This window comes from Lathyrus oleraceus, chromosome 1, assembly GCF_024323335.1.
Source record: "Lathyrus oleraceus cultivar Zhongwan6 chromosome 1, CAAS_Psat_ZW6_1.0, whole genome shotgun sequence".
Taxonomy (NCBI): domain Eukaryota; kingdom Viridiplantae; phylum Streptophyta; class Magnoliopsida; order Fabales; family Fabaceae; genus Lathyrus; species Lathyrus oleraceus.
Window position 1 is genome coordinate 364,479,482 of NC_066579.1, and position 23,332 is coordinate 364,502,813.

Here is a 23,332-nt window from a genome sequence, read left to right on the forward strand (position 1 = left end):
GTGAAGTAAAGTAACAATGCCTGTCAGAATCGTCAAAGAGGTGGTCTTGAAAGAAAATCTGTCTGGTACGGTGAGAGTCAGTCTGAATACCGAAAAGAATGTTAACCTGGATACCAAAATAAATGGTAACACAGAAATAACCATGGCCTGAATGTCGCTCATCAGTCTGAATACTGGAAATGACTTCGATCTGAACATCGGAAGATATGAGATTATTAATATCGGTCTGAACACCGAGAGGCTGGCCTGAATGCCACAAGTTGCGTCGACCTGAATGTCGGAAACTTCTTCGATCTGAACATCGGAAAACTGGCATGAACGCCACTTCGATCTGAATACCGGAAACTGGCATGAATGCCACTTCGGTCTGAATACCGGAAACTGGCCTGAATGCCACAAGTTGCATCGACCTGAATGTCGGAAACTTCTTCGATCTGAGCATCGGAAAACTGGCCTGAACACCACTTCGGTCTGAATACCAGAGGCTGGCCTGAATGCCACAAGTTGCGTCGACCTGAATGTCGGAAACTTCTTCGATCTGAACATCGGAAAACTAGCCTGAATGCCACTTCGATCTGAATACCGGAAACTGACCTGAATGCCACTTCGGTCTGAATACCGGAAACTGGCCTGAATGCCACAAGTTGCATCGACCTGAATGTCGGAAACTTCTTCGATCTGAACATCGGAAAACTGGCCTGAACGCCACTTCGGTCTGAATATCGGAAACTTCATGCTTGTCAGCATCGGCAGAAATAGGGAAAGATAATAGAGGCGGCGCATGGGCCAATGACACTTGCTGGGGATAATAAAGGTAAGTCATGAACAATCTTCAGTCTGAGTACTGGAAACAACTTCTGGCTTATCACTTGGGGTACCGAGAATGTTTTATGCTTACATGCGTATGTTTGAATTTTTCAATGGCGTAATGCTCCATGAAAATGGAAATGCTACGCGATTTGGGAGGATGCAATGCAATATGATTCTACATGCAGGGATGCGAAATGCTGGGTAGAATGTCAAGCCGAGGCAAGGGAATCAGCTGGGGAAATGATCACCATCTTCTAGACCCTGACAAGGTTGTTGGAGATGCACAGTGCAAAGAACTTTGTGGGGAAATGACCTGCCACACGGTGTTTTAGCAATGACGAAATACCGAGACTCTGACTGGAGAGAGAACGACACTCAAAACCTGCTGTTGGGGAAAGTGATAGTGGTTATGGCAACCATAATCTGCGAGAGAGACGACTTAGCAGGGGAAGCAAACACCGATACGGTACCGAGATTCTGCTTCAAGGAAAGAGACCATGGATCTGGCGTCGAGATCATCGATCTGGCATCGAACTCTGAGGAGCAGCTGCTTCTGCTGGGAAGATACAGTCTGGCACTGCCAACTCCGCTGGGGATATACAGTCTGGCACTGTCAACTTTACTAGGGGAATGTACAGTCTGGCACTGTCAACTCTACTGGGGAGTGTATAATCTGAAACAACCGCTTGGGGGGAGGTACAGTGGTGAGAACCTGCTGAGGATTGAAGAATCCAATGCTCTGATCAGCTCTGCAGGGATAAGATACCAACTTTGACTGTTGGGGGAAAACATCCGCGATCATCGGCTGGGAACCTTAAGGAAATGCCCCGAGGGTACCTGTTCTGAATAGACGATCCAAAGCACTTAAAATTTACAGCAATTTTAAATGTTTATTAAGCATGTACCTGTAAAGCTCTTATGTTTCATGACGCAACGTTTATCAAAAATTCGGACGTCATTTTTGCAAACAAAATAGTAAAATGAAAATGAAAACAGAGATATACTGAATAACATGATTTTATTGATTGAATGGCCTCTGAATAGGCATTTACATCAGGAAGCAATCCCTGGAAAGAGGTAATCGCACAAAAGATAAAAACAGAAATTAATCTAATGGCAATGTGAAATGGATTTCTATTGGGTTCCAATTCTGCTATGACTTGTTCGTCTTCAAGATCCTCCAGATGATCAGCTTTCTGAAAAGAGTGATTGGACTGTTTCCTATCCTTCAAAAGTTTCCAGTCATTGACACGAGATGAGATTCAGAACTACTCAGAATGCAGTCATTCGTTTAATCCCTAACTTTTTCCTGGATCGCCCTTTTCGGGTTTTCAATCCACCGGGATACCCATTTTTGCCTAAGTTGCCTTTTCAGGTTTTCAACTTACCGGGTGTACGATCTTTTCATTTTTAATCCCTAATTTTTGCTCGAACCTTTTCATTTTCTTGGTTCGTCGGGATGCCCATTTTTGCCTGGACTATTCTTTTTACTGTCCAGCGGGTCTATTTTATGCGAAGTATTTTTTAACTGTGTCTGAGTTCACAGGGGAAGTGAAGTTTTCACCATCCATAGTTGCAAGCATTAAGGCCCCACCATCAAAAACCTTGGTAACAATATACGGTCCATCATAGTTAGGAGTCCACTTGCCCCTGTGATCTGTCTGAGGAGGAAGGATTCTTTTCAAAACCAAATCTCTGACCTAGAAGCATCGAGGACGCACTTTCTGATCAAAGGCTCTCTTCATCCGACTCTGATACAGCTGCCCATGACAAATAGCTGCCATTCGCTTCTCTTCGATAAGACTCAACTCATTGAACCTTGTCCGAATCCATTCAGCTTCGTCTAACTTGACATCCAACAGGACTCTTAGAGAAGGAATCTCCACTTCAATAGGTAGGACTGCTTCCATACCATACACAAGGGAGTAAGGGGTTGCCCCGGTCGATGTACGTACTGAAGTACGGTACCCATGCAAGGCGAAGGGTAGCATCTCATGCCAATCTCTGTACGTAACGACCATCTTCTGCACAATCTTCTTTATGTTCTTATTTGCCGCCTCAACAGCACCGTTCATCTTAGGGCGGTAAGGGGAAGAATTGTGATGCTGAATGTTGAAGTTCTGGCACAACTCCTTCATCATTTTGTTGTTGAGATTAGAACCATTATCAGTAATGATTCTTTCGGGAATCCCATAGCGACAAATGATTTCTTTCTTGATGAAAAGGGCAACCACATGTCTGGTGACATTCGCGAACGATGCTGCTTCGACCCACTTGGTGAAATAGTCGATGGCAACAAGGATGAAGCGATGCCCATTGGAAGTAGTCGGCTCAATCTTTCCAATCATATCAATGCCCCACATAGCAAATGGCCACGACGAAGACATCACATTCAAAGGATTTGGCGGCACATGTACCTTATCAGCATAAATCTGGCATTTATGACACTTCCGAGCATATTTGAAACAATCAGATTCCATGGTCATCCAGTAATATCCCGCTCTCAATAATTTATTAGCCATTGCATGTCCTCCGGCATGAGTACCGAAGGAGCCTTCATGAACTTCCTGCATTAACATGTTTGCTTCGTGTCTATCCACGCATCTGAGCAAAACCATGTCGAAGTTCCTCTTATACATCACATCGTCTTTGTTCAAGAAGAAACTGCCTGCCAATCTTCTCAAAGTCTTTCTATCATTGATGGATGCCCCTGCAGGGTACTCTTGATTCTTCAGAAAGCACTTGATGTCGTGATACCAGGGCTTGTCGTCAACTACCAGTTCAGCAGCAAATACATACGCGGCTCTGTCGAGGCGCATCACATCGATTCTGGGAGCGTGGTTCCACCGAATCACGTTGATCATGGAGGATAGGGTGGCAAGAGCATTTGCCATCTGGTTCTCATCACGAGTTATGTGATACAACTTTACTGTTGTGAAGAAAGTCAATAGTCTTCTCGTGTAATCTCTGTAAGGGACCAGATTGGGCTGGAGGGTGTTCCAATCACCATTCACTTGATTGATCACTAGAGCTGAATCTCCGAAGATGTCCAGAGTCTTGATTCTCAAATCAATGGCTTGCTCAATACCCAAGATACAGGCTTCATACTCAGCTTCATTATTTGTGCACTCAAAAGTCAGACGAGCAGTGAAAGGCATGTGGGCACCTTTCGGAGTAGTAATGACAGCGCCAATTCCACTTCCTCTGGCATTGACAGCCCCATCAAACAACAAAGTCCACTTTTCGTCTGGATCAGGTCCCTCCTCAACAACTGGCTCTTCACAGTCTTTCATCTTGAGGAACATGATGTCTTCATCTGGAAAATCAAACTTCATTGGCTCATAATCATCAATCGGCTGCTGAGCAAGATAGTCTGACAGAATACTCCATTTGATGGCTTTCTGGGATGTATACTGGATATCGTACTCTGTCAGTACCATTTGCCAACGAGCAACCCTTCCGGTGAGAGCTGGCTTCTCGAATATGTATTTGACTGGATCCATCTTGGAGATTAATAAGGTTGTATGAGACAACATGTATTGTCTCAATCGCTTAGCAGCCCATGCAAGTGCACAACATGTCTTTTCAAGCATTGAGTATCTCGACTCGTAGTCTGTGAATTTTTTACTCAGGTAGTAGATGACATCCTCTTTCCTACCTGTCTCGTCGTGTTGACCGAGAACACAACCCATGGAATTGTCTAGTACTGTCAAATACATAATCAGCGGTCTCCCTAGGACTGGAGGCATAAGTGTAACACCTCAAAATTTGCCCTCCTCTCTTGGGACTAGCTTAACATATTGCATTGCATTTCTTAGGTCATTAGGCATTGCATAATTGCATATCATGTGGCAACCTTGTGCAAGTCATCCTCCTAGGTCTTGGTCAGAAGATAAAAGGTTGATATATGCAAGCTGAGGGTTTTCATTGAATTGATCATTAATCATCTGAGGATGTGTAATTCAAATTAGGGTTTCATGATTTCTCAAGGAGATTGAGCTTGATCTTGGTTGAAATGATACATCATCATCATCATGGTTTTGTTATCATCCAAGAGATTCCTTATGCTTGATCAGATGCCTTGAGGTTAGGGTTTTGACCTCTGGTCAACCCTAATCATCTGCATAGGGCCAATCAGGGCATGGCAAGGAGATGGGGTCTACAATGGATATGGGGATCATCTTGTGATTATTTTGAGCTTATGGAAGCTAGGGTTTCATCCTTGAGCTAATTCATCAGGAGTTTGAGGCTCAACTTGATCAGTGCACAGCCAAATTCATCTATCAATCAGAAAAGTCAACTGTGGTCAACTGTGCCTGAATTGATGGATTTGGAGGTGGGAGAGGGTTGGATACACTTCATTCATGTTGAAACAAGTTTCATTTGACATTTCAAACATCAAGAATGAAGAAAATAAAGTCAGGAGAAAACTTTCCAAAAATGGAAAGTGACTTGTAATGAAAGTTTCCAAAAATGGAAAGTTTTTCACCTCAAAATTACATGTCCAAATATGCTTCAAATGAAATTTTGTCCAACATGAAAGTTGTAGATCTTGCTCTCACCTTTCCAAAAAGTCCAAGAACTTGAATTTCTCATATATGGTTGACAAGTTATGGTCCAATCATTTTCCAAAAATGCCTAAATTCAAAGTGCCATAACTTTCACATGGAATGGCCAAATTGGGTGATCTTTCTTTTAGCAAACCCCATTTCACATGTACTTTCATGGTGCATCATCAAATTTCATCAAAAATAAGCATGGCAAAAAGTCATTTTTCAAGTGGATTATTTGAAAATTGGTGGGAAAAATGGTGATTTTGAGAAATACAAGGCCTATGCACTCAAGACCAATTCCAACACTTCACAAATGCCAAATGAAATTTGCTCCAACTGTCATTTGCTGTCATATTGGCCTAATGTGGAAAAGGCATTTTGGACATTTCACTTGAAAATGCAATTATACTAATCCAATCCAATTTTGTTAATTGTGATTAAGAAAGTGGATTAAGCTTGGTAGATCTCTCAATGTAGATCATCATGATACTTGTGGTTTTCAATTTGATTGAGTATTGAGAGAGAAATCTCGATTTGAACATTTGATGTGAAACCTTTTTTCGTTCGATCCGGTTAGCACAGTTAGAATTAGGTTAAACGAAAGCCATATCCATGATGTGCATGCTTAGACGGTTCTATTGGTATATAGTTTGCTCGATTTGGTTGAAAAAAGTGCTTGAGCAATTTTCTGGAATTTTGATGTGTTCTTGGTGAAGAACACCTTCAGCTGCGTGTTTGATCTCGCGCTTGCCATTTCTGTTTTCAAATGTTGTTTCCCGCCGTTGCCTGGCCAATTGGAATGCGCCAACGCTTAAATGAGGCACGACATCGTTTTGGTCTCGCGCTTCAATATTACCAGATTGCCATTATTCCATTTTAATTTGTTTCATTTCATTTTCTTTTTCATTTTTTTATTTTGATTTACATGAACTTAGAAAATCCATAACTAATTCATTTCTTGTCCAAATTTGGTGAGGTTTTTTGCATGACTCTCCTTATGATGTGTAGTTTTTAATGGTGATTTTTATGATTTTTGTGCACGTGTGAAAAAATAAATTGCTTAGGGATTGTTTGGGTGTATGCTTCATGTATATGCTTTGCCATTTCATTCATAAAATGATGATGCTTCCAAATAAATTCATGAAATTTTTTGTGCTTATTCTGGACTCTTTGATGGTGATTTTGGTATGTAGTTTGTAATTTTTGGATACCTGGTTGAGGAGATATGAATTTTTGATTAGAGGTGTGACAATTTGTGTCACACCATGCTTGATGAATTTCATGATTTTATTTGATGTGCTTGTGAACATTGGATTGAGCCAAAGTTTTGCATGATTGAGCATATGTGTGTTGAGAACACAGGAGAATTTTTCTGGATTTATTGATGGCATTTCCTATTTGATTGGAATTTTTCCCTCTGTTTGGTCATTTGTTGATTTTTTGTGACACATGTTGGTATTTGCTTTGTGAAATTCTGGTTATTGGTTGGATGGATGTGAAATTTGGTATGAGCATTCTAGACACATTATAGGTCATTGTGGTTTTGATCCCATTCATTTATCATATTTCATTTCTGTTTTATGATTATTGGAAGTTGATGATTGTTTTGATGCCTTATGTTGGCTTGCTTGAACTTGTCTGAACTTTATGAATTTAATTTCCATACTTCCACTGATCCAAATAGCATGAAATTTGATATGCTACTCATTGAATGTGTTCTGTTTAGGTTGGAATTTTTGTGGAATTTATTGAGCTGTTTTGATATTGATTTGATTGTGATCATTCTGTTTGCTCTAATATGTTTCCAAAATGCATAGTTTGACATGTTTTGTATGTGAAATGGATTTGGTGCATAGTTTTAGTGTGAGACCAATTGGATTCTCTTTTTGCTTGATAAATCTTGGTTTTGATTAATTTTCACTTGCTGTTTTGAATTTTTCACCTCCTTTGGACCCTAGGCTTGTCCTAGTGGTCTTGTTTCTCACTTTTGAATTGTGTTTCAGGTTGAGATGCAAATGCCTTAAAGGAGAATGATGCAAGTTTGATTTGGCTAATTGTTGTGAACTAACTTGGTTTATTTTGTAGGATGCTTGGCTCACTTGAGTTGATTGTGCTTTGCACATTGCATTGTCTGATTGTATTGTCTGTTGATTCTTAACTTGTTTGTTTTGACTGTGTGATTGGTATACTGACTGTGCTTGATTGATTCCAGGTACCATAGTCGCTTTAGTTCTTTAAGAACTTGCTGTGCTGCTGCTTGGTTGTATAAACCAGTTGAGGTAGACTCTCTTGTCTCCATGTAGTCTGGAAGACCTGGCTTGTTATTTAGCCAGGCAACTGTCTGAAGTCCTCCTTAAGAGGCGATGTTTGTGATTGTTTACTTTTGTCCCCAAGCAGGTGAAGACCTCTATGAGGCAATTGGCGGAACCCAAGGGATGTGCAATCCATCCCCCACTATTCTGTTGAGTCGTCCCTCTGCTCACACCCCTGTGTTGATGCATTGGGACATTAACCCAAGATCTTGTACATTTGTACAGTTGAGTCTGAGTCTTGAGTGTAGAAGGGTTCCTCCATTCTGGACCCACACTCCTTTGTCTGAAGCTCTCCCTGGCCAGGGATAAGAGCTGTGAAGTCTTATCTTCACTCACCTTTCATCTGCTTCACCCTGACTCTCAATGTCAGGGTTAAAAGCGAACACTACCCCGTACAGTTGACTTGCCTTGGCAGTCTAACCCCTTTGTTTGAGCCTCACTTGACTGGATATAGTGTGTGCTATGTGAATGTTTGCTTTATTTTGATTGAGCATGTGTGTTTTGCTTTTTCCTGGTTAGGATTAGCTTGCTGTTGAGCAAGTTAGGATAGAAACCATAACATAGGGCAATGATGCATGATAACACTAGGCTCGAGTACAGCTCCCTGGTAGTGTGTCTCCCTTTGTATCTGGCTAGAATTTCTTTCCCGTTCAGGGGAACTACGTCGCCCTGATCCTCATACCAGATGAGGTACGTAGGCAGGAGACCGTGCGAGGTCTCTCCGGGCAACTTTTTTTCTTTTTGTGTGTGTTTGCTTGTTAACCTTCTTGTCTGTCAGGATATGGACATAAGCCCAGCGATTGGCTGTCCGTATCCTGATTGTGTTTGTTTGGTTCGGAAGCCGATGTAAGTCCAGCGATTGGCATTCGGGTTCCAGGTTTGCCTGTGTTTGTGTGTGTCTTGTTTGGCGTGCGTGAGCCGAACTACGGCAGCTCTGATTCTCGTTCCAGACGGGATACGTAGGCATATGATGTGATGTCCTAGCGAGCCCTCTCCTCTTTTCCCCCACCTGTGTTGTTTTCAGTGTGTGTGTGTGTGTGATGTCTGTTTTAGCAACCTTTTCTTTCTTTTAGAGCGTGGATCCCGTCGAGTACGACGGACGTGAGGGGTGCTAATACCTTCCCCTTGCGTAACCGACTCCCGATCCCATTCTCTCTGGTCGCGAGACCATGCTTTTTCCAGGTTTACTCTGAGCGTTTCCTTTCCCTCTTTTGGGATAAATAACGCACGGTGGCGGCTCTGTGTTGTTTTGTTTCAGCCCGCCGGTTGTTTTTCGCGGATGCGACAGCTGGCGACTCTGCTGGGGAACACATAGATGTTGACCTGTGCTGGTCCATCTTCCCTAAGCGAGTCTCTCCTAGCGTTCTAGGATAGTTTAGGTTGCTTGTGCTCTATTTATTGCATTTATTATTCTGATTGTGTATATATTTACATAAATATTTGCATGCATCATACTATCATTCTGCTGTCCTCTGTACAGGTGGTTCCTCTGTTTTGGGGTGGGTGCTCTGAGTGGGGCTAAAACCCAGGCCCGAGTATACACCTAGGATTAGTGTGGTCTCACGTCCCTCACATGCTGGTTGGGCATGCTGTTGCGACGTGACATACCACAAGCCGGACGAGGTTCATCTGAGAGTGCTCTTCCTCAGTGGGGTTTTCCACTTTGGTTGGGTTACCTCTTTTGGATTATTGACTCTGGTGACCGATCATTTCCCGGATCTTTGGTTTAGACGGTCTTAAGGGAGCTACAATGGCACACCCGAAAGGGCAAACCCATTGAGTATCTCTGCCCGATTGTCGAGACTATTATCCGCCTTAGGATGACCTGATTAGAATTTACCTGTGAGGGGAGGGTGATTCTTACAGATGCATGTTCTGTTGGTGACTTTGATGGTGACTAATGGTTCCGTTGATCAGAGTCCTATTTATAAGTGGGATTTATGGCCATTTATTTCTGAGACGCCGGAGTGCTGTCCAAGTTATTTATCAGTGGGGATCCGTTTATTTCAGGATTCCCCGGGCCGATTCAGATGGTTATGGGTATCTGCTCAGAGATTGTCTGGTGATGATGATGGTGTATCTTTCAGTTCCGTTTATTTCGGAACCTTTGAGTTGGATTTGTGGTTACATATTCCCTCAGATGGTTGTGATTGGTTTAGAGATCAGGGTTGTGACTCAGAGCAACAGATGATCAGATGACTTGGAGGATGGCAGTGCATTGCATTCATACATCTGCATCATTCCCGTTTTGCATTCATCTGCATCTAACTCATGTCTATCCATACTCAGGGTACATTCTCGATTGAGATTCTGGTTGAGAGACATCCTGATGTCAGAATGTTATTGTCGAAATTTTATCTGTCTTGATGAAACCAGGATCAAAAGACAGAAGCTTCTTCGTATGGATAGACGTTGCATTCATGCATATTAACCTGTTTGCTGTTTTGCAAGGACCAGTTCTAACGTGCTTGATTGTTTCAGGAATCATTGCTCGTGCTCGTAGAGTTGTACCTTTGCACTCAACACGCCCTCACGGATACTTTACTCGACGCAACACTCCAAGGCTGATGGATCTCCGTAATACATACTTTCTCGAGCTGAAGGAGAAGATGAATGAGCTGATCAACATCATGCAAGGTTTTGCAGTTGGTCAGAAAGCTCTGGCTGATAAAGTCGAGAAGCTCGAGCGGGCTTCAGCGGCAAATAGTGGTGTGAACTTGGATGGAGTCTCCAACCAGGGTCTGGGTGGTTCTCGAGATGGTGGTAAGAGAACAACAGTGCCGGTAGTGACCAATATTGCTAGAGGTTTTGGTGTTGCTGGTGGCCAACCGGGGCAAAATTTGAAAGATAGTCTTTTCCCTCCATTCTTCGGGGTCGATGACGACAGAGAGGAAGACCGAGAGGCTGATCAGTTCTCGATGCACAACGAACCGTTCGGTCAATACGGTGCCCAACCACAGAACAAAGAGATCCAACTGCTGGCAGAAAAGATCAGAGCTCTTGAAAGTTGTGCCACTCCCGGGGTCGTGAATATGTCAAACATGGGGCTGGTTGAGGGGATTGTGGTCCCACAGAAGTTCAAGGCGCCCGCATTTGATAAGTATAATGGGAGTTCCTGCCCGGGGACTCACCTTCAAGCCTTTGTTCGCAAGATCTCTGCATACACTACAGATCAAAAGCTTTGGATGTACTTCTTCCAAGACAGTCTGTCTGGAGGATCCTTGGAATGGTATACCAAGCTGAAATCTTCTGATATCAAAAGCTGGCAGGATCTTGGCGATGCCTTCTTTAAACAGTACCAATTCAATGTTGACATGGCTCCTAGTCGTACCCAGCTGTAGGGTATGTCTCAGAAGTCAAGTGAAGGGTTTAAAGAGTATGCGCAAAGGTGGAGGGAGTTGGCTTCTAGAGTTCAACCTCCACTGGTGGACAGAGAGATGTCTGATCTCTTCATGGGTACCCTACAGGGGGTTTTTGCTGAAAGAATGGTGGGTTGTCCCGTCACCAGCTTTGCTGACATTGTGGTGGCTGGGGAGAGAATTGAAAGTTGGCTGAGAATGGGGAAGATCCAGGGTGGTAATGCCTCGTCGTCAGGATCGAAGAAGCCCTTCGGTAACGGCCAAAGGAAGAATGAGGTTGAATCAAGTGCTGTGTATGCCCAGAGAGGATACGGTAGGGATCGTTACTACCAGCACATTGCTGCGGTAACCACCCCTGCTGGTAGTCAGTCAGCACGACAGCAACGTCAGCCACCTCAACAGAAAGCCGGGTATCAAGTGAGAGGAAAAGGGATTGACCGTCATTTCGACAGGCCACCCGTGACGTATGCTGTTCTGTTCAAGAAGCTGATGGATCTTGGGTTGGTTCAGCCGAGGACGATGGTTCCGATGAGATCAGATCAAAGGCCTCCCAATTATGATGAGAACACCCAGTGTGAATTCCATTCTGGTACACCAGGGCATAACATTGAGGGTTGTAGAGCTTTTAAGCATGTTGTCCAGGATCTGGTAGACTCCAAGGCCATCAATTTTGCACCATCACCGAATGTTAATGCTAATCCCATGCCGGCACATGGTCAGGCGATGGTGGGTGCAATTGCTGAAGATTCGGATCACGCCTGTGCGGTAGGTGAAGAGACTGACAGTAACTGCGAGTTTGATGGTTGGATAAAACCGTGCGCACCAGGGATGGGAATCCAAAACTGGAGGGCCTAAAAAGATCATCATTGTCACTCTGCTCGAAGAGTAATGATTTCTGTTTTGCAGTTTTATTTGCATGAAAGCCATACGTTTTGCCCGAAACGTATTGGTCCATTGTAAGGGCCACCTCATGTTTCATTTTGCAACATTTCGCATCATAAATAAATGGATGTTTTTCACATTAAAAGCGGTGCTCCCTGTTTTTCATTTATTTTTGCAGTTTAAAAAACAAATAAAAATGGCAATGTTTGTTTTCATTTTCTTCTCTTTTGATTTGTCTCGTTCCGAAAAAAAAAAAATTCTCCGGATCTCGTTGATAACGATTCGGTTACACCTCATATGACTTCGACAATCCGATCTATCATGCCGAAGAAGAAGGCGAAGAAGATTGTGATCTACTGGAAGATTAACCAGGTTGTTGAAACAAGAGGAGAAGGTGATTCAGCTGCATGAGGAGCGGATTAAGATTGTTATTCCAAGCACCGCCGAGGTCAGAAGGGAAGTGAAATTGGGGCCATTTCAGAGGCGAGTCGAGAGCAGAATGGTAGCCCTGTGGAAAGAGCATGTGGATATCTTCGCCTGGTCGTGTCAGGATACGCCAGGGTCGGATACCAGTGTCGTTGTGCACAAGCTACCATGGAGAGAAGACTGTCCTCTAGAGAGGCAGAATGCCAGTGCCGCGTATCAGAGTGACTTTGTTTCATGATATGATTCATCGTGGAATCAAATGCTATGTTGATGACATGATAGCAAAGTCCCAAACAGAAGAGGGGCATTTGGCAGACCGGGGCAAGTCGTTTGACCGGTTGAGATAATTCAGACTAAGGTTGAATTCAGATAAGTGCACTATCAGAGTGCGGTCCGGTAAGGTGTTGGGGGTTCATTGTAAGAGAGGAATCGAGGTCGATCCTGCTAAAAAAAAAAAAAAAAAAAAAAAAAAAAAAAAAAAAAAAGAAAAAAGAAATGCCTGAACCGAGAATGGAAAGAGAGGTTCGTGGTCTCCTGGGTAGATTGAACTACATGTCATGGTTCACATCTCACCTGACAGCCACGTGGGAACCCATTCAAGAAAAAAAAAGATCAAACGGTCAGGTGGAATAATGATTGCCAAGGGGCATTGAAAAATAAAAGAATAAGTTGCAGGAGCCTCTGATTCTGTTGCCTCCCATGGAAGGAACAACTGTTAATCTGGTACTTGACGGTCCTCGAGGGGTCTGTGAGGCGTGTACTGGGGCAGCATGACGAGTCTTGTCGAAAAGAGCATGCAATTTACCTTAGCAAAAAGTTTACCGACCGTGAAACAATACATTCACTGTTCGAGAAAACTTGATGTACTTTGGCATAGGCTGCTCGCCGACTAAGACAGTATATGCTGGTTCAAACCACTTTGTGGATTTCGAGATGGATCTGATCAGGTAGATTTCTGAAAGAGCCAGCAATGACCGGACGGGTTGCGAAAGGGCCGATGATTTTGATTGAATACGATATTCGATATACCTCTCAGAAAGCAATCAAGGGGAGTGTATTGTCTGATTACCTCGCCCAGCAACCCGTGGAGGATTATCAACCGATGAGGTTTGAGTTCCCTGATGAGGATATCTCGAGGTGCTCCAATCGAAAGATTGAGAGTAACCGATCCCGGAGGAGGGGCCTGACCCCGAATCCGAACGGATTCTGATGTCTGATGGGGTTAATGTGAAGGAATTAGTGTTGCTTTGGTAATGCCGAAAGGATCCCACATTCCTTTTGTTGCCCGGATAATATTTGAATACACCAACAATGGTGGCTGAATATGAAGTTGTACCCTGGGTATCGAACTTCGATGCGTGCATCTACTGGGGCAACGCCTTTCTCGTTGGTATATGGAATGGAAGCGGTGCTACCGGTTGAGGTCCAGATTCCCTCTTTGAGAGTCCTGATGGACGTAAAATTGCAAGAGGCGGAATGGGTAAGGACCCGGTATGAAGAATTAAGCCTGATAGAGGAAAAGAGGCTAGCGGCCATTTGTCATGGGCAGTTGTACCAGCAGAGGATGAAGCGTGCTTTTGACAGAAAGGTACGACCTCGGGTATATCACGTGGGTGATATGGTGCTGAAAAGGATCCTTCCTTCTCAAAACGATCGAAGGGGTAAATGGACACCCAATTATGAAGGTCCGTTTGTGGTCAAGAAGGTTTTCTCTGGCGGAGCCTTGTTGCTGACGACCATGGATGACGAAGATTTTCCATCCCCTGTGAATGCGGACGCAGTTAAAAAATACTTCGTATAAAGAGACCCGCTGGACGAAAAGAATAAAATAGTCCAGGCAAAAATGGGCATCCCGGCGAACCAAAAAACAGAAAAGAAAGGTTCGGGCAAAAATTAGGGATAAAAAAGAAAAACTGTACACCCGGCAAGTTGAATACCTGAAAAGGCGACTTGGGCAAAAATGGGTATCCTGGTGGACTGAAAACCCGAAAGGGCGGTCCAGGCAAAAGAGGGATTGAAACGAACAACTGCGTCTGGCATGATCGTTTGCGCTTTGGTTAAGGCATCATGGATAATACCCGGTAGGGATCAATCAGAAACGTCTTGTTCAGAAGGCAGAAAGCACGGAGAGTCTGAGGACATAGGGGGTGTAACTGAGTTGGAACTCGATGAGATCACGGGTTTCACATTGCCATTAGGATAGATTTTTCCTTTTGTGCGCAATTACCTCTTTTCAGGAATTGCTTCCTTTGTATTGCTCGGTTTTGAGCCACACTTTTCAATCAATAAAATGCATATTCAGTCAAATAATTTTGTTTTTGTTTTTCATTACCGCTTTGATTGCAAAAACATCTAATTATTGTGATAAAGAATCTTGCATTTTAAGACATACAGGTCCCTTCCAATGCATGTTTATAAGATTGAAAACTTGGAATCTTATTCGGAAGGTTGAATGACCCAAGTGTTGAAATCTTGACACGCCTGGGGCACGGTTTTATCTAACGATCTCTTTTGCAGGTACTGTTAGGTATTTTCACTCACTTGCAGGTTGTGATGTGGAAGCTGTTGACAAAAGAAATCCCCATGGAGTCCAATCGGGGACGAATGAATAGAAGAACGGTGAAAAGACGGCGAGACGTACGACGATCCTTGAGAATTAATCAAGAAGACTCTTCAAAGTCTGAAAATTGAAAAGTCTGTATAAGTCCAAGGAGTTCGCCCTCCGTCGAGTGCGGAGCGGTTTGGAATACAAGATGATGGAGCAGAAAAGTCCAGACGAGTCTGGGAGTTCTCAAAATTGGAAAGCTGACATGGGAGTTGGATATGAATACCAAGGGGTTCGACGAATCGACGGGTGTTCAGTACCGGACTGTCCTCCTCCCCAAGCAGAGTCAGAATGACTAATTCCCCAGCAGATCCAAGGTCTGTGGCGTCCCTAGCAGGGTTAGGATGGTTATCCCCCAGCAGGTTTCAGATCGATGTTTCCCCAGCCGCCAAGCCTGAAGGTTGCTGTTTCCAAGCAGAGTCGTGAGGACCAACCCCCCAGCAGATCCAAGGTCTATGGCTTCCCTAGCAGGGTCAGGATGGTTATCCCCAGCAGGTCTTGGATCAATATTCCCCAGTCGCCAGGCCTGAAGGTGACAATTTCCCCAGCAGAAGTATCTGTGTGCGGTGGTTTCCCAAGCGGAGTCGGGATTGATATCCCCAGCTAGTCAAAGACGGTTGTATCCCCACGGAGCGCATTGGTGGCGCTTCCCCAGCAATTCCTCAAGCGGATCGAGTGCAAAGAAGGTCTTCCCCAGCAAGGGTTGCCTTTTTCCCAGCAGCAGCGCTATTCCCCAGCAGGCCGGAATCGGAGCGATGGCGAGCTCCCCAGAAGAGTCCCTTGAGGGGGATACTTTTTATGCATTCATCATGTAGAATAAGCATAGCATACTGCATATAATAAATCGCGTAGCATTTCCATAATTATGGAGCATTACGCAGAAAAATCAATCATGCATCATTGCAAGCATGAGCTAGTCTCAGATTGTGGTCATCGTTTGAGAGGTGGTTTTGCCCAAAGGTGAAGATGCTACTCCGAGGAGTTTGGTATCGTGACAACAATATTCCCCAGTAGCGCGATACTGGAGGAGACTTTTCCGTCGGACAGAGATGGGAATGTTATGCGATCAGCGCGACTTGAGCCGTGGTTACCATTCGAGAATGGGTTTTGCTGGTCAGTAAAGATGATACTCCGAGGAGTTCAGCATTGTGACGTTGGGTCAATGGTATTCCCCAGTAGTGCGATACTGGAAGAAGATTTCTATCGTGCGAGATGGAAGTTGGAGTGTGTTACTCTGAGGAGTTCAGCCTTGTGATTTTGGGGCAACAGTATTTCCCAGTTATTCCCCGGCAAGCGTCTGCCTGGTTTTGGACAAGTGTGGATGTTATCCTTGCGATACCAGTAAGTGTCGTGTCGATCCTCGTCTGGTCGAGTTTTCTTTGGTGTCAAGTAAACATCATTGTTCGATGTCCAGTAAACGTCGAGTTCCTCCCAGTCATCAGTATATGTCTGGTCGAGTCTTGTTCGATGTCCAGTAAACATCATTGTTCGATGTCCAGTAAACATCATTGTTCGATGTCCAGTAAACATCATTGTTCGATGTCCAGTAAACATCATTGTTCGATGTCCAGTAAACATCATTGTTCGATGTCCAGTAAACATCATTGTTCGATGTCCAGTAAACATCATTGTTCGATGTCCAGTAAACATCATTGTTCGATGTCCAGTAAACATCATTGTTCGATGTCTAGTAAACATCATTGTTCGATGTCCAGTAAACATCATTGTTCGATGTCCAGTAAACATCCTTGTTCGATGTCCAGTAAACATCATTGTTCGATGTCTAGTAAACATCATTGTTCGATGTCCTGTAAACATCCTTGTTCGATGTCCTGTAAACATCATTGTTCGATGTCCTGTAAACATCCTTGTTCGATGTCCTGTAAACATCCTTGTTCGATGTACAGTAAACGTCGAGTTTCCTCCCGGTCATTGGTTAATGTCTGGTCGAAGGTGTACCCTCTGATGTGTCGCCATCAGAGTGGTGTTTTGGTGTTATTTCCGACGTTGCCAGCGGGATTATCACAAGGAAGCGGAGAGCGGGGTCCAAATGGAGAAAGGGAAATGTTGAGGCATTTTCTAGAGATTGGGGTCCAAATGGAGAAAAGGAGACACGAGGTGTTTTCTGGAGAACGGGGTTCACAAGGGCGATCACAAGTTATCGTCAGGCGACTAGGGTTCAAATGGGGAATGGGGTTCATTATGTTGGCAAACAAGATATCGGGGTTCAAATGCAATGATCCGGGATCATTTGCGCGAAAAGAAAATTTCGGGGTCCAAGAAAAGCGAAAAGAGATGATAATCCCCAGCGGATGTGGTGTTCGGGCCATGGTTATCCCTGTGTTATCATGTATTTTGGTATCCAGGTCGACGTTGCTGTTTCGGTGATCAGGCCGACTTTCTCCGTACCAGACGGATTTTTCTTCAAGATTGTTTCTTTGCCGATTCTGGCAGGCATTGCTAATTATTTTCCCATCAGAGTGCAAATTGTTCGTCTGTTCTTGGTATTCAATCACTCTTCACCCTGATCATCTGAAAGCCGAGGCTATTCATATCGACAGGTTCACAGTGGATTGAATAGGGGCAGCTGTAACACCTCAAAATTTGCCCTCCTCTCTTGGGACTAGCTTAACATATTGCATTGCATTTCTTAGGTCATTAGGCATTGCATAATTGCATATCATGCGGCAACCTTGTGCAAGTCATCCTCCTAGGTCTTGGTCAGAAGATAAAAGGTTGATATATGCAAGCTGAGGGTTTTCATTGAATTGATCATTAATCATCTGAGGATGTGTAATTCAAATTAGGGTTTCATGATTTCTCAAGGAGATTGAGCTTGATCTTGGTTGAAATGATACATCATCATCATCATGGTTTTGTTATCATCCAAGAGATTCCTTATGCTTGATCAGATGCCTTGAGGTTAGGGTTTTGACCTCTGGTCAACCCTAATCATCTGCATAGGGCCAATCAGGGCATGGCAAGGAGATGGGGTCTACAATGGATATGGGGATCATCTTGTGATTATTTTGAGCTTATGGAAGCTAGGGTTTCATCCTTGAGCTAATTCATCAGGAGTTTGAGGCTCAACTTGATCAGTGCACAGCCAAATTCATCTATCAATCAGAAAAGTCAACTGTGGTCAACTGTGCCTGAATTGATGGATTTGGAGGTGGGAGAGGGTTGGATACACTTCATTCATGTTGAAACAAGTTTCATTTGACATTTCAAACATCAAGAATGAAGAAAATAAAGTCAGGAGAAAACTTTCCAAAAATGGAAAGTGACTTGTAATGAAAGTTTCCAAAAATGGAAAGTTTTTCACCTCAAAATTATATGTCCAAATATGCTTCAAATGAAATTTTGTCCAACATGAAAGTTGTAGATCTTGCTTTCACCTTTCCAAAAAGTCCAAGAACTTGAATTTCTCATATATGGTTGACAAGTTATGGTCCAATCATTTTCCAAAAATGCCTAAATTCAAAGTGCCATAACTTTCACATGGAATGGCCAAATTGGGTGATCTTTCTTTGAGCAAACCCCATTTCAAATGTACTTTCATGGTGCATCATCAAATTTCATCAAAAATAAGCATGGCAAAAAGTCATTTTTCAAGTGGATTATTTGAAAATTGGTGGGAAAAATGGTGATTTTGAGAAATACAAGGCCTATGCACTCAAGACCAATTCCAACACTTCACAAATGCCAAATGAAATTTGCTCCAACTGTCATTTGCTGTCATATTGGCCTAATATGGAAAAGGCATTTTGGACATTTCACTTGAAAATGCAATTATACTAATCCAATCCAATTTTGTTAATTGTGATTAAGAAAGTGGATTAAGCTTGGTATATAACACTAATTGTAACAGAAATTGGTAATCACTTCACATTCTTCAAGGTTCTAACAAAATTTCCCTCCATTTTTCACCAAATTCTCTCAAACTTTTTCCAACATTTTTCACCAATTCTCATCAAAATCTTCATCAATCTTGTTCATTCTTGTTGGATTCGTGCTCCACAAGTGTCTGTGCACATCTGTTTCAACAAATTCGTGGCCAAAGAGTGAAGAACTTGGACTGTTGAAAGCAAGCACATCAATGGCATTTTTATGATTCTTGGAGCTGAAGCTGTTTTGAGCTAAACTACTTGTTGCATTCACCTTCCTCATCATTAAACTTCATCTGTTTTGGCTTCTTGCACCTGGAAAAGCACGAATCAACAACTGCCATCTCCATAAGGTATTTTTTCGAATTCCTTCATTGATCAAATTGTGATATGGTTCTGGTAGATCTCTCAATGTAGATCATCATGATACTTGTGGTTTTCAATTTGATTGAGTATTGAGAGAGAAATCTCGAGTTGAACATTTGATGTGAAACCTTTTTTCGTTCGATCCGGTTAGCACAGTTAGAATTAGGTTAAACGAAAGCCATATTCATGATGTACGTGCTTAGACGGTTCTATTGGTATATAGTTTGCTCGATTTGGTTGAAAAAAGTTCTTGAGCAATTTTCTGGAATTTTGATGTGTTCTTGGTGAAGAACACCTTCAGCTGCGTGTTTGATCTCGCGCTTGCCATTTCTGTTTTCAAATGTTGTTTCCCGCCGTTGCCTGGCCAATTGGAATGCGCCAACGCTTAAATGAGGCACGACGTCGTTTTGGTCTCGCGCTTCAATATTACCAGATTGCCATTATTCCATTTTAATTTGTTTCATTTCATTTTCTTTTTCATTTTTTTAATTTGATTTACATGAACTTAGAAAATCCATAACTAATTCATTTCTTGTCCAAATTTGGTGAGGTTTTTTGCATGATTCTCCTTATGATGTGTAGTTTTTAATGGTGATTTTTATGATTTTTGTGCACGTGTGAAAAAATAAATTGCTTAGGGATTGTTTGGGTGTATGCTTCATGTATATGCTTTGCCATTTCATTCATAAAATGATGATGCTTCCAAATAAATTCATGAAATTTTTTGTGCTTATTCTGGACTCTTTGATGGTGATTTTGGTATGTAGTTTGTAATTTTTGGATACCTGGTTGAGGAGATATGAATTTTTGATTAGAGGTGTGACAATTTGTGTCACACCATACTTGATGAATTTCATGATTTTATTTGATGTGCTTGTGAACATTGGATTGAGCCAAAGTTTTGCATGATTGAGCATATGTGTGTTGAGAACACAGGAGAATTTTTCTGGATTTATTGATGGCATTTCCTATTTGATTGGAATTTTTCCCTCTGTTTGGTCATTTGTTGATTTTTTGTGACACATGTTGGTATTTGCTTTGTGAAATTCTGGTTATTGGTTGGATGGATGTGAAATTTGGTATGAGCATTCTAGACACATTATAGGTCATTGTGGTTTTGATCCCATTCATTTATCATATTTCATTTCTGTTTTATGATTATTGGAAGTTGATGATTGTTTTGATGCCTTATGTTGGCTTGCTTGAACTTGTCTGAACTTTATGAATTTAATTTCCATACTTCCACTGATCCAAATAGCATGAAATTTGATATGCTACTCATTGAATGTGTTCTGTTTAGGTTGGAATTTTTGTGGAATTTATTGAGCTGTTTTGATATTGATTTGATTGTGATCATTCTGTTTGCTCTAATATGTTTCCAAAATGCATAGTTTGGCATGTTTTGTATGTGAAATGGATTTGGTGCATAGTTTTGGTGTGAGACCAATTGGATTCTCTTTTTGCTTGATAAATCTTGGTTTTGATTAATTTTCACTTGCTGTTTTGAATTTTTCACCTCCTTTGGACCCTAGGCTTGTCCTAGTGGTCTTGTTTCTCACTTTTGAATTGTGTTTCAGGTTGAGATGCAAATGCCTTAAAGGAGAATGATGCAAGTTTGATTTGGCTAATTGTTGTGAACTAACTTGGTTTATTTTGTAGGATGCTTGGCTCACTTGAGTTGATTGTGCTTTGCACATTGCATTGTCTGATTGTATTGTCTGTTGATTCTTAACTTGTTTGTTTTGACTGTGTGATTGGTATACTGACTGTGCTTGATTGATTCCAGGTACCATAGTCGCTTTAGTTCTTTAAGAACTTGCTGTGCTGCTGCTTGGTTGTATAAACCAGTTGAGGTAGACTCTCTTGTCTCCATGTAGTCTGGAAGACCTGGCTTGTTATTTAGCCAGGCAACTGTCTGAAGTCCTCCTTAAGAGGCGATGTTTGTGATTGTTTACTTTTGTCCCCAAGCAGGTGAAGACCTCTATGAGGCAATTGGCGGAACCCAAGGGATGTGCAATCCATCCCCCGCTATTCTGTTGAGTCGTCCCTCTGCTCACACCCCTGTGTTGATGCATTGGGACATTAACCCAAGATCTTGTACATTTGTACAGTTGAGTCTGAGTCTTGAGTGTAGAAGGGTTCCTCCATTCTGGACCCACACTCCTTTGTCTGAAGCTCTCCCTGGCCAGGGATAAGAGCTGTGAAGTCTTATCTTCACTCACCTTTCATCTGCTTCACCCTGACTCTCAATGTCAGGGTTAAGAGCGAACACTACCCCGTACAGTTGACTTGCCTTGGCAGTCTAACCCCTTTGTTTGAGCCTCACTTGACTGGATATAGTGTGTGCTATGTGAATGTTTGCTTTATTTTGATTGAGCATGTGTGTTTTGCTTTTTCCTGGTTAGGATTAGCTTGTTGTTGAGCAAGTTAGGATAGAAACCATAACATAGGGCAATGATGCATGATAACACTAGGCTCGAGTACAACTCCCTGGTAGTGTGTCTCCCTTTGTATCTGGCTAGAATTTCTTTCCCGTTCAGGGGAACTACATCGCCCTGATCCTCATACCAGATGAGGTACGTAGGCAGGAGACCGTGCGAGGTCTCTCCAGGCAACTTTTTTTCTTTTTGTGTGTGTTTGCTTGTTAACCTTCTTGTGTGTCAGGATATGGACATAAGCCCAGCGATTGGCTGTCCGTATCCTGATTGTGTTTGTTTGGTTCGGAAGCCGATGTAAGTCCAGCGATTGGCATTCGGGTTCCAGGTTTGCCTGTGTTTGTGTGTGTCTTGTTTGGCGTGCGTGAGCCGAACTACGGCAGCTCTGATTCTCGTTCCAGACGGGATACGTAGGCATAGGATGCGATGTCCTAGCGAGCCCTCTCCTCTTTTCCCCCACCTGTGTTGTTTTCAGTGTGTGTGTGTGATGTCTGTTTTAGCAACCTTTTCTTTCTTTTAGAGCGTGGATCCCGTCGAGTACGACGGACGTGAGGGGTGCTAATACCTTCCCCTTGCGTAACCGACTCCCGATCCCATTCTCTTTGGTCGCGAGACCATGCTTTTTCCAGGTTTACTCTGAGCGTTTCCTTTCCCTCTTTTGGGATAAATAACGCACGGTGGCGGCTCTGTGTTGTTTTGTTTCAGCCCGCCGGTTGTTTTTCGCGGATGCGACAATAAGGATAGGAGGATTCTGCAAATACTCTTTTATCTTCTCGAAAGCCCTTTGGCAATCATCATTCCACCTGATAGCTTGATCTTTTCTCAGCAATTTGAATATTGGCTCGCACGTGGCTGTTAGGTGAGAGATGAACCTTGCAATGTAGTTCAACCTCCCTAAGAAACCACGGACTTGTTTCTCTGTTCTTGGCTCAGGCATTTCCTGTATCGCTTTCACTTTGGCCGGATCCACCTCAATCCCTTTTTCACTAACAATAAAACCCAGTAATTTTCCAGATCTCACCCCAAAAGTACACTTGTTCGGATTAAGCCTTAGCTTGAATTTTCTCAAACGCTCAAACAATTTCTGCAAATTCACCAAATGTTCTTCTTCCGTCTGAGATTTGGCAATCATATCATCAACATAAACCTCGATTTCATGATGAATCAAATCATGGAAAAGAGTCACCATTGCTCCGGCATTTTTCAGACCAAACGGCATCACCTTGTACCAGAAGGTGCCCCATGGGGTTATGAATGTTGTCTTCTCCATGTCTTTTGGTGCCATCTTAATTTGATTATAGCCAGAAAAGCCATCCATGAAGGAGAATATCGAGAACTGAGTTGTGTTATCCACCAAAACGTCGATGTGAGGTAATGGGAAATCATTTTTAGGACTAGCTCTATTCAGATCCCGGTAGTCAACACACATCCGTACCTTTCCATCCTTCTTAGGTACTAGAACAATATTTGCAACCCATGGCGGATAATTTGTGACTGCTAGAAACACTGCATCCAACTGTTTTTTCACTTCTTCCTTTATCTTGACAGCCATCTCTGGTCTCGTTCTTCTGAGCTTCTGCTTGACCGGAGGACAACCTTCTTTGAGAGGCAAACGGTGTACCACAATATCTGTGTCAAGCCCTGGCATGTCTTGATAAGACCAAGCGAAGATGTCAACATATTCTTGCAGCAATTCA